General features: G+C 39.1%; 1 protein-coding gene across 1 annotated transcript in view; it reads right to left on the bottom strand.

Moving 5' to 3' along the window:
* The window catches only part of ZDHHC17 (zinc finger DHHC-type palmitoyltransferase 17), a 238,643-nt gene that overhangs the window by 184,035 nt on the left and 42,608 nt on the right, over nt 1-12,000 (bottom strand). The window lies entirely within an intron of this gene.

Below are 12,000 nucleotides of genomic sequence, written 5' to 3'. Positions count from 1 at the left end.
AGTTATCTTTACTCTGGGCTTTTAGAAATCTGTTTTTCTGAAATCTCCCATATGTTTTTGTAGTAGACATCTGTTGTTTTTGCAAGTCTCCTCAAGAACATTGCTCCATCAATTCTGCCTTCACTCTCCTACATCATTGGTTTCCTCTCCTCACTGGATCATTCCATCAACATATAAATTTCTCTCATAAAAAAAACCACCTCGATATCTTCTTCTACCTACTACCCCATTCCTCCGCTCCTTCTTATTGCAAAACACATAGAAATAAACTGTGTTGTTGTTTTTAATATTTGTAGTCTCCAAATTCCTTTCTTCTCATTCTCTCTTGAAAAGACTCCAGTAGGGTTTTTTCACCTTTACACCATTTAAACTGCTTATGTCAAGGCCTCCATGTAGTTAAATCCAAAGGTCAATCTTTATTTTCACTTGACCTCCCTTCATTTGACAGAGTGATCTCTTTCTCCTTGAAGCATTTTATTCCCTTTGCTTCCAGGATATCTCATTCTCTTAGATTGCCTCTTATCTAGACTGGCTGCTTCTTCTCCGCCTCAGTCTCCTTTGCTGATTCCTTATCATTACCCTGACATCTAAACATTGAAGTAGCACCTGATTCTTGGAACTCTTATCTTCATACTCTCTCTCCTTAAGTGGTCTCATTCAGTCTCCGGGTGTTAAATACCATCCATATACTAAAAACTCTGCAGCCAGGGACTCTCACTTGAATCCCACACTCATACGTTAACTGCCTATCAACATCTCCACTTTGAACCATGAAAATATCTCAATTTTAATATGTCTACAATGGAACTCCTGTTCTCCTACAAACCTATTGCTCCCATAGTTTTCTGCATTTCAATTAATGGTAATTCCAGCCTTCCAATCACTCTAGTCAAAAATCTCAGTTATCCTTGATACTTTCTCTCATGTCTCCCTTCCCCCAGTTCACTGCCATCAAAATATTTCCAGCATCCGACCTCTTTAAAACAGGTCCACTGTTATCATTTTGTTCTAAACCATTAATATCTCTAATCTGGATTATTGCCCTAATCTCTTACCTAATCTCCAGCTCTCTCCCTTTGATCAATATTTTTTTAAAATTAATTAATTTATTTATTTTTGGCTGTGTTGGGTCTTCATTTCTGCATGAGGGCTTTCTCTAGTTGTGGCAAGGGGGGGCTGCTCTTCATCGCGGTGCGTGGGCCTCTCACTATCGCCGCCTCTCTTGTTGCGGAGCACAGGCTCCAAACGCGCAGGCTCAGTAATTGTGGCTCACTGGGCCCAGTTGCTCCACGGCATGTGGGATCCTCCCAGACCAGGGCTCGAACCCATGTCCCCTGCATTGGCAGGCAGATTCTCAACCACTGCGCCACCAGGGAAGCCCTGATCAACATTTATAAATGTCAACTAGATCATGTCACTACCCTGCTCAAGCTCTCCAGTGGCTTTGCAACTAGGAGTAAAATCAGAGTCAACAGCCTACAAGATGTTTTACAATCTTTGACCTCATCCACTCTCCCCTGGCTCACTGTGCCAGGTACAAACCCATACGTACACAGCTCTTTCCTCTCCCTCTCTACGCAGATATCCACAGAGCTCATTCCCTCATCTGCTTTGGCTCAAATGAGGCCTTCTCTGATAATCCTACATAAAATGGTAGCACCCTTTCTTCCCAGCAATCTCTATTCTGCTTCCCTGATATTTTCCTTCACAGCACATATAACCACTTGAAATATAACATAGTTTATTAATGTAGCTGTTTATTGTTTCTCTCCCTCACCCCAACTGGAATGCAAGGTCCAATAGAGCAAGAATTTTTGTCTATATTATTCACTGGAATATATACCTGGAATCTAAAATAGGCATACACATATTAGGCACTCAGTAAATAGTTGTTGAATGAGTGAATGAATGAATGAATCCCCAGAAACTCCAATTCTTAGGGTGGACCCTTAATTTTCCTTCATGGAACTGCTCCTTTTCATTCTATCTGTGCTGACTTTACCTCCTCAGTTTCAGACGTAGTATATTCCTGGTATATACCAATTCCCAGCCTCTATACAGGTCACATAATTGGTTTAGGGATGGGCCCATAACACAAGACTGTCTAATGATTCTCAAATTGACTTTTTGGAAACTATTGGCGAAGAGATGCTCTCTTTCTAATGAGGTTGCTAGCCTTGTAGGACATAAGCTCAGAGCTATTAGAGGTCATCTTGCCACTATGAGAGGTGACTCTGTCTTGAGAATGAAGTCAGCACACAGGAAAGCAATTAATACCAAAAGAGAAATACTGGTTCCTGATGACTTCATTTGAAAACCTGCATCCAACTGTGCCTGAGTCAATTTCAGTTGGATTCCTGTCACTTACAACTAAGAGAATACTAATAAATTCAAACTCTACTCTCAGTGTCCAACTCTAATATGACACTACTTTTTCTTGATATTCTTCTAGCTTTTACATACTTCACTAACCAGTTTTTCCTTATTAGTAATAAGTATTTAACTTATTAGAGTATAAGTTCCCCTAATTGCTTCCTCAGTCTTCTGAGGAATAAAATTATCATGGAGGTAAGTAAAGAATTTTTCAAATTCTCTGATTTTGGTAAAGTGGAACCTTGGAATAGTTTCAGTTCGTCCTCTGTAACTAGTCTCTGTACCAGTTTTATAGCTAGAATTTAAAAAGCTCCATCTAGAACATCGGTCTGGTTAGGTGGCATGCAGCATACACCTGTAAAAATATCACTTGCTGTTTCCCGTTTTTATACCAAACAAAATTATTTTCATTATTTCTATCCTTAGGTTTCTTGATCTCCTTATAGGTGAATTTTATTTATGAAGTCAGGAGACATTTATTAAATCCAAACTCCATGCCTGGTACTTTTCTAGGTGCTAGAATGTAATGGTAAATTTTATTTTGATATCTAGCATTATCTTGTCACATGGTAGGTGTTCAGTAGACCTTTGTTAAGTTAGTAAATAGTGGATACATTGGTAAGTAGAACTACTTGAATATTCATTGGGTCTATTACCTTCCTGTTGATATATATTAGTCCACTCTAACAAGTCTTGGCACTGATGATAATAATGACTTCAATTTACAAAGTAGTAACTGAAAATATATGTAATATCTTCTTTATATTATCACTATTTCAGTCAGTAATCTTTAGGTGGATAGGAACAAAGACTGATTCAAGTTAAATTAAAGAGGCTTATTGTAAATAACAATGAAAATGTTGTGCTATCAATTCAAAAATACCCATAAGTAATTGCTATAATAGGAAGTACCAGAGAGGAGTTCTGGATTTGAGACATTTGTGGGGACCTCAACAGTAGGAATTCATGAATTTGACTCTTTTGCATTATCGTTCATTATCATGACTCAGTGGTATTCCACATGCCTCTCCTTTTTCTTGTACTCTAATCAATTGACCACTCTTGGTTTAAGCAGCCCATAACCAGAGTCACAAAAGCATGGCATTAAATGGCAATTGGCACTCAGTTGTAGGAAAGACTATTGACAGTGGTGAAGACTGGGGTTAATTTAAGCCTTATTTAAAGGGGAGTAACAATTATTGTCATGTGGGCATATGGATCTATTCTTAACACAATATCTGACTTTTCACAAGAAGTTGGAAATCCTGAGTAAAATTTCTTAATTTTTGAAGGATGGCAAGGAAGGAAGGAAGGAAGGAAAGGAGGGAGGGAGGGAAGGAGGGATGGAGGAAGGGGGAGGGTGGGAGGGAGAGAGAGAAAGAGAGAGAGAGAGAGAGAAAGAGAGAACGAAAGAAAGAATACCGCATGGGCAAACCCTGTGCAGGCTTGTGCAAAAAAAAGAGTTAACATAGCAGGACTAACTGCTTTTCCTTAGAAAGGCCTCCTACATACACGGTTGGCCATTGGCTGGCATCTGGGAACTTGAATTTGGTTCCCAGCATTCTCAGAACTGATAAGAAGGACTCACTGGGCTAAACTGTTTGTACAAACAATATGGCTTATGCCAAGCACCTGCTTTCATTCTGGGAGTCTGGAATTTTGGTATGTGCCTGGCAGAGGCTGCCTACATGACCTGTTCCCAATAAAAACTTGGGCACCGAGTCTCCAATGAGCTTCTTGGTTGGCAGCATTTCACGTGTGTTGTCATCACTTATTGTTGGGGCAGTTGAGCATGTCCTGTATGACTCCATGGGAGAGGATCCTTCAAAGCTTGTGCCTGGTTTACCTGGACTTTGCCCCATGTGATTTTTTTTTCTTTTTTTGGCTGCATTGTGTCTTTGCTTGCATGCAGGTTTTCTCTAGTTACTGAGAGTGAGGGCTACTCTTTGTTGTGACACGTGGGCTTCTCACTGTGGTGACCTCTCTTGTTGCAGAGCACAGGCTCTAGGCGCACGGGGTTCAGTAGTTGTGACACACAGGCTTCAGTAGTTGGGGCTTGTAGGCTCTAGAGCGCAGGCTCAGTAGTTGTGGCGCACGGGCTTAGTTGCTCCGTGGCATGTGGGATCTTCCCGGACCAGGGCTCGAACCCGTGTCCCCTGCATTGGCAGGCGGATTCTTAACCACTGTGCCACCAGGGAAGCCCGCCCCATGTGATTTTTCCTTTGCTGATTTGGCTGTGTATCATTTGCCATAAAAAGTCATAGCCATGAGTATGACTATATGCTTAGTCCTATAATTCCTCCTAGTGAATCCTCCTGGGGGTGGTCTTGAGGACCCCCAATACAAGGCCAAACAAAACATCTTTAAGCCAAATCCAGCCTACAGGGTATTACTTTTCAACCTCTAATCTAAGAATGGTCATGGGCAGTACAGCTATCACCCCCAAACAGAGCATTTTTGCATGGTTTATGTCATTTAATCCTTATAACACTAAGAAATAAACATTTTTATAACCCCAATTTATACATGAGGAAACTAAGACTCAGAGAACTTAAGCTTGCACAGAGTCATTTAACCTGTAAGTGGAAGAGGCAGGACTCAAGCATAGCTAAATCCCATTTAATTTCCATAGTGCCTCTATGAAATTTTATTTCTCCCCTCATGCTAAACTTTCAGAATCACTTTATTTTCCATTTCCTATGCATAGCATTTACAACTGCAGGGCTAAAGTATTCTTATCACTCATCTCCTTTATAATATCTGCTTTTCTCTTATTCCATGCCAATCTTCTCTTCCTGTCAGCCATGAAAGAGGCTTTCTGAGCCAGGAGGAAAAGAAGGAAAGGAAGGTGGAAATAAGCAAGGGAAAGGAAGGATAACCCAGCAGTTTGGCCAGATTTTGCTGGCCTGGTCAGTAGTCCCAATAACAGGGTCTGAAGTGATGTGGGGAAGGCAGGGTTAATCTAGGCTGGGGTCTGCATTAAAGAACAAATGTGACAATTATTACTGCCTTCCTGACTGTAGCAGTATTTGTCAGAGGGCCAGTGATAGTTGTTCCAGAAGGATCTATTGTTGGTCCGGGGGTTTAAAGCAGAATCTCATCAACATCTGAGAGACAGTGGCATAGTTTGGGTATCAAGATAAGCGGGGAGAAATATATGTGCAGGTCGTAAAGCAATGGCTGGGGTCCAGGACTGAGCTACAGTCTCAGGAAAAATTGACATGAAAACCAGGAAGCCAGGTAGAAGCTGCTTCCTAGGATCTGAAATCAGAGTCAAAGTTAAGAAGGGAAAATGCAGCTTGAGGTCTGAGCAAGTATTCCAGAGTTCCCCTTTGGTCTCCTGAATATCAAGCTTAGAACAGCAAGACTAATCCCAGCCTCTTTCTCTATGTGGCCTTGTAGGTAATGACGGAACTGAGTTCATAAAGCAACACACCTGTGTCTGGGCAGAGCTAAACATGGTAGGGACTGACAATTCTTACCTAAGGAATACATCAAAAGAAGTTTGTATCGGGCTTCCCTGGTGGCGCAGTGGTTGAGAATCCGCCTGCTGATGCAGGGGACACGGGTTCGTGCCCCGGTCCGGGAAGATCCCACATGCCGCGGAGCGGCTGGGCCCGTGAGCCATGGCTGCTGAGCCTGCGCGTCCGGAGCCTGCGCTCCGCAACGGGAGAGGCCACAACAATGAGAGGCCCGCGTACCGCAAAAAAAAAAAAAAAAAAAAAAAAAAGTTTGTCTGGCTTTGTAATATTTATACACCTCTCTGGAAAGACTCAACAACATATATATAAACTCCAAATGATACTCAGAGAGATACCATTTCAATGAACTCCTGAGGCTATACACTTTTTAAAGTAAAGCGTCCCATTACCAGTGTAAATGATTATTCCCTTACCAATCTGTAGTATGCATATTTTAGTGCTAGACAGTCTCTGAGTTATAAATATCAGGCTTGTGAGCATCCTGTGCAATTGTGTATCCACTAATACCTGTTGATATTATGTGCCTCATGATCACTGTGCAGAGTCCTAATCACTGACGTTTAAGGAGAATTTACCCTGTAATCTGCACAGTTATGTTTACATGATCAACCTATCATTGCTCACAATAACACTATAGAAGGCATCACTTTTTTTTATACAGCAGGTCCTTATTAGTCATCAATTTTATAAATATCAGTGTATACATGTCAATCCCAATCACCCAATTCAGCACACCACCATCCCCACCCACCCCATGGGTTTCCCCCCTTGGTGTCCATATGTTTGATCTCTACATCTGTGTCTCAACTTCTGCCCTGCAAACAGGTTCATCTGTATCATTTTTCTAGGTTCCACATACATGCGTTAATATACGATACTTGTTTTTCTCTTTGTGTCTCACTTCACTCTGTATGGCAGTTTCTAGATCCATCCAAGTCTCAACAAATGACTCAATTTCATTCCTTTTTATGGCTGAGTAATATTCCATTGTATATATGTACCACATCTTCTTTATCCATTCGTCTGTCGATGGGCATTTAGGTTGCTTCCATGACCTGGCTATTGTAAATAGTGCTGCAATTAACATTGGGGCATGTGTCTTTTTGAAATATGGTTTTCTCTGGGTATATGCCCAGTAGTGGGATTGCTGGATCATATGGAAATTCTATTTTTAATTTTGTAAAGAACCTCCATACTGTTCTCCATAGTGGCTGTATCAATCTACATTCCCACCAACAATGCACGAGGGTTCCCTTTTCTCCACACCCTCTCCAGCATTTGTTGTTTGTAGATTTTCTGATGATGCCCCTTCTAACTGGTATGAGGTGATACCTCATTGTAGTTTTGATTTGCATTTCTCTAATAATTAGTGATGTTGAGCAGCTTTTCATGTGCTTCTTGGCCATCTGTATGTCTTCTTTGGAAAAATGTCTATTTAGGTCTTCTGCCCATTTTTGGATTGGGTTCTTTTTCTTTAATATTGAGCTGCATGAGCTGTTTATATATTTTGGAGGTTAATCCTTTGTCCGTTGATTCATTTGCAAATATTTTCTCCCATTCTGAGGGTTGTCTTTTCGTCTTGTTTATGGTTTCCTTTGCTATGCAAAAGCTTTTAAGTTTCATTAGGTCCCATTTGTTTATTTTTGTTTTTATTTCCATTACTCTAGGAGGTGGATCAAAAAAGATCTTGCTATGATTTATGTCAAAGAGTATTCTTCCTATGTTTTCCTCTAAGAGTTTTATAGTGTACACTCTTACATTTAGGTCTCTAATCCATTTTGAGTTTATTTTTGTGTATGGTGTTAGGGAGTGTTCTAATCTTATTATTTTACATATAGCTGTCCAGGTTTCTCAGCACCACTTATTGAGGAGACTGTCTTTTCTCCATTGTATATCCTTGCCTCCTTTGTCAGAGATTAGTTTACTATGGGTGCGTCGGTTTATCTCTGGGCTTTCTATCCTGTTACATTGATCTATATTTCTGTTTCTGTGCCAGTACCATACTGTCTTGATTACTGTACCTTTGTAGTACAGTCTGAAGTCAGGGAGTCTGACTCCTCCAGCTCCGTTTTTTTCTCTCAAGACTGCTTTGGCTATTTGGGGTCTTTTGTGTCTCCATACAAATTTTCAGATTTTTTGGTTCTAGTTCTGTAAAAAATGCTAGTGGTAATTTGATAGGGATTGCATTGAATCTGTAGATTGCTTTGGGTAGTACAATCATTTTCACAATATTGATTCTTCCAATCCAAGAACATCGTATATCTTTCCATCTGTTGGTACCATCTTTAATTTCTTTCATTAGTGTCATAGTTTTCTGCATACAGGTCTTTTGTCTCCCTAGGTAGGTTTATTCCTAGGTATTTTATTCTTTTTGTTGCAATGGTGAATGGGAGGGTTTCCTTAATTTCTCTTTCAGATTTTTCATCATTAGTGTATAGGAATGCAAGACATTTCTGTGCATTAATTTTGTATCCTGCAACTTTACCAAATTCATTGATTAGCTCTAGTAGTTTTCTGGTGGCATTTTGGGGATTCTCTATGTATAGTATCATGTCATCTGCAAAGAGTGACAGTTTTACTTCTTCTTTTCCAATTTGTATTCCTTTTATTTCTTTTTCTTCTCTGATTGCTGTGGCTAGGACTTCCAAGACTATGTTGAATAATAGTGGTGAGAGTGGACATCCGTGTCTTGTTCCTGATCTTAGAGGAAATGCTTTCAGTTTTTCATCATTGAGAATGATGTTTGCTGTGGCTTTCTCATATATGGCCTTTATTATGTTGAGGTAGGTTCCCTGTATGCCCACTTTCTGGAGAGTTTTTATCCTAAATGGGTGTTGAATTTTGTTGAAAGCTTTTTCTGCATCTATTGAGATGATCGTATGGTTTTTCTTCTTCAATTTGTTAATATGGTGTATCACATTGATTGATTTGTGTATCTTGAAGAATCCTTGCATCCCTGGGATAAATCACACTTGATCATAGGGTATGATCCTTTTAATGTGTTGTTGGATTCTGTTTGCTAGTATTATGTTGAGGATTTTTGCATCTATATTCATCAGTGATATTGGTCTGTAATTTTTTTTTTTTTTTTTTTTGCAGTATCTTTGTCTGGTTTTGGTATCAGGGTGATGGTGGCCTAATAGAATGAGTTTGAGAGTGTTCCTTCCTCTGCAATTTTTTGGAAGAGTCTGAGAAGGATGGGTGTTAGCTCTTCTCTAAATGTTTGATAGAATTCACCTGTGAATTCATCTGGTCCTGGACTTTTGTTTGTTGGAAGATTTTTAATCACAGTTTCTATTTCATTACTTGTGATTGGTCTGGTCATATTTTCTGTTTCTTCCTGGTTCAGTCATGGAAGGCTATACCTTTCTAAGAATTTTTCCATTTCTTCCAGGCTGTCCATTTTATTGGCATAGAGTTGCTTGTAGTAGTCTCTTAGTATGCTTTGTATTTCTGTGGTGTGTGTTGTAACTTCTCCTTTTTAATTTCTAATTTTATTGATTTGAGTCTTCTATCTCTTTTTCTTGATGAGTCTGGCTAATGGTTTATCAATTTTGTTTATCTTCTCAAAGAATGAGCTTTTAGTTTTATTGATCTTTGCTATTGTTTTCTTTGTTTCTATTTCATTTATTTCTGCTCTGATATTTATGATTTCTTTCCTTCTGCTAACTTTGGGTTTTGTTTTTTCTTCTTTCTCTAGTTCCTTTATGTGTAAGGTTAGATTGTTTATTTGAGATATTTCTTGTTTCTTGAAGTAGGCTTTTATAGCTATAAACTTCCCTCTTATAACTGCTTTTGCTGCATCCCATAGGTTTTGGATCATAGTGTTTTGATTGTCATTTGTCTCTAGGTATTTTTTGATTTCCTCTTTGATTTCTTCAGTGATCTCTTGGTTATTTAGTAACGTATTGTTTAGCCTCCATGTGTTTGTGTTTTTTACAGTTTTTTTCCCTGTAATTCGTTTCTAATCTCATAGTGTTGTGGTCAGAAAAGATGCTTGATAAGATTTCAATTTTCTTAAATTTACTGAGGCTTGACTTGTAACCCAAGATGTGATCTATTCTGGAGAATGTTCTGTGCGCACTGGAGAAGAAAGTGTAATCTGCTGTTATTGGATGGAATGTCCTATAAATATCAATTAAATCTATCTGGTCTATTGTGTCATTTAAACCTTCTGTTTCCTTATTAATTTTCTGTTTGGATGATCTGTCCATTGGTGTAAGTGAGGTGTTAAAGTCCCCTACTATTATTGTGCTACTGTTAATTTCCTCTTTTATAGCTGTTAGCAGTTGCCTTATGTATTGAGGCGCTCCTATGTTGAGTGCATATATAATTGTTACATCTTCTTCTTGGATTGATCCCTTGTTCATTGTGTAGTGTCCTTCTTGTCTCTTGTAACATTCTTTATTTTAAAATCTATTCTATCTGATGTGAGTATAGCTACTCCAGCTTTCTTTTGATTTCCATTTGCATGGAATATCTTCTTCCATTCCCTCACTTTCAGTCTGTATGTGTCCCTAGGTTTGAAGTGGGTCTTTTGTAGACAGCATATATATGGGTCTTGTTTTTGTATACATTCACCCAGTCTGTGTCTTTTGGTTGGAGCATTTAAGCCATTCACATTTAAGGATTATCGATATGTATTTTCTATGACCATTTTCTTAATTGTTTTGGGTTTGTTTTTGTAGGTCCATTTCTTCTCTTGTGTTTCCCACTTAGAGAACTTCCTGTAGCATTTGTTGTAGAGCTGGTTTGGTAGTGCTGAATTCTCTTAGCTTTTGCTTGTCTGTAAAGCTTTTGATTTCTCCATCGAATCTGAATGAGATCCTTGCCAGGTGGAGTAATCTTGGTTGTAGGTTCTTCCCTTTCATCACTTTAAGTATATCATTTTTATCATTATATACTTAAGTGTATCACTCCCTTCTTGTAGAGTTTCTGCTGAGAGATCAGCTGTTAACCTTGTGGGAGTTCCCTTGTATGTTATTTGTCATTTTTCCCTTGCTGCTTTCAATAATTTTTCTTTGTCTTTAACTTTTGTCAATTTGATTACTATGTGTCTCGGAGTGTTTCTCCTTGGGTTTATCCTGTATGGGACTCGCTGAGCTTCCTGGACATGGGTGGCTATTTCCTTTCCCTTGTTAGGGAAGTTTTTGACTATAATCTCTTCAAATAATTTCTCTGGTCCTTTCTCTCTCTCTGTTCTCCTGCTGGGACCCCTATAATGCGAATGTTGTTGCATTTAATGTTGTCCCAGAGGTCTCTTAGGCTGTCTTCATTTCTTTTCATTCTTTTTCCTTTATTCTGTTCCACAGCAGTGAATTCCACCATTCTGTCTTCCAGGTCACTTATCCATTCTTTTGCCTCAGTTATTCTGCTATTGATTCCTTCTAGTATAGTTTTCATTTTAGTTATTGTATTGTTCATCTCTGTTTGTTCTTTAATTCTCCTAGGTGTGTGCTAAACATGTCTTGCATCTTCTTGATCTTTGCCTCCATTGTTTTTCCGAGGTCCTGGATCATCTTCACTATCGTTATTCTGAATTCTTTTTCTGGAAGGTTGCCTATCTCCACTTCATTTAGTTGTTTTTCTGGGGTTTTATCTTGTTCCTTCATCTGGTACTTATCCCTCTGCCTTTTCATCTTGTCTGTGTTTCTGTGAATGTGGTTTTTTTTCCACAGGCTGCAGAATTGTAGTTCTTCTTGCTTCTGCTCTCTGCCCTCTCAGGCATCACTTTTATATCCATTTTACAGGGAGAAAACCAAGGCACAAAAAGGTTCAGTACAACTTTTAGTTGTACTTCAAGCAATGAACAGTTTAGCGAGATAAGACATATTCAGATATAAACAACCAGTCACACTCTTTCCCCATACGTTCACCCAAAGACTGTCTTTATTCTGAATATTTATTTCTGCCTTTTGTTTCAGTTGGCATCCAAGCTACTCTAATGCCACCTGTTGACCAGCAGAGGGAACCGTCTGATTCAGTACCTTCCCTATAATCTTCTCCTTCTAGGAGTCCTATGTCAGTGGAATTCTGTCCTACTTTCCATTTTTTCCATTTTTTTAAAAAAATATGTTTGCCTGCACTGGGTCTTAGTTGTGGCATGTGGGATCTAGTTCCCTGACCAGGGATCAAACCTAGGCCC

This window comes from Kogia breviceps, chromosome 12 (assembly GCF_026419965.1).
Source record: "Kogia breviceps isolate mKogBre1 chromosome 12, mKogBre1 haplotype 1, whole genome shotgun sequence".
Classification (NCBI taxonomy): Eukaryota; Metazoa; Chordata; class Mammalia; order Artiodactyla; family Physeteridae; genus Kogia; species Kogia breviceps.
This window is presented reverse-complemented; position numbering and strand designations above follow the sequence as displayed.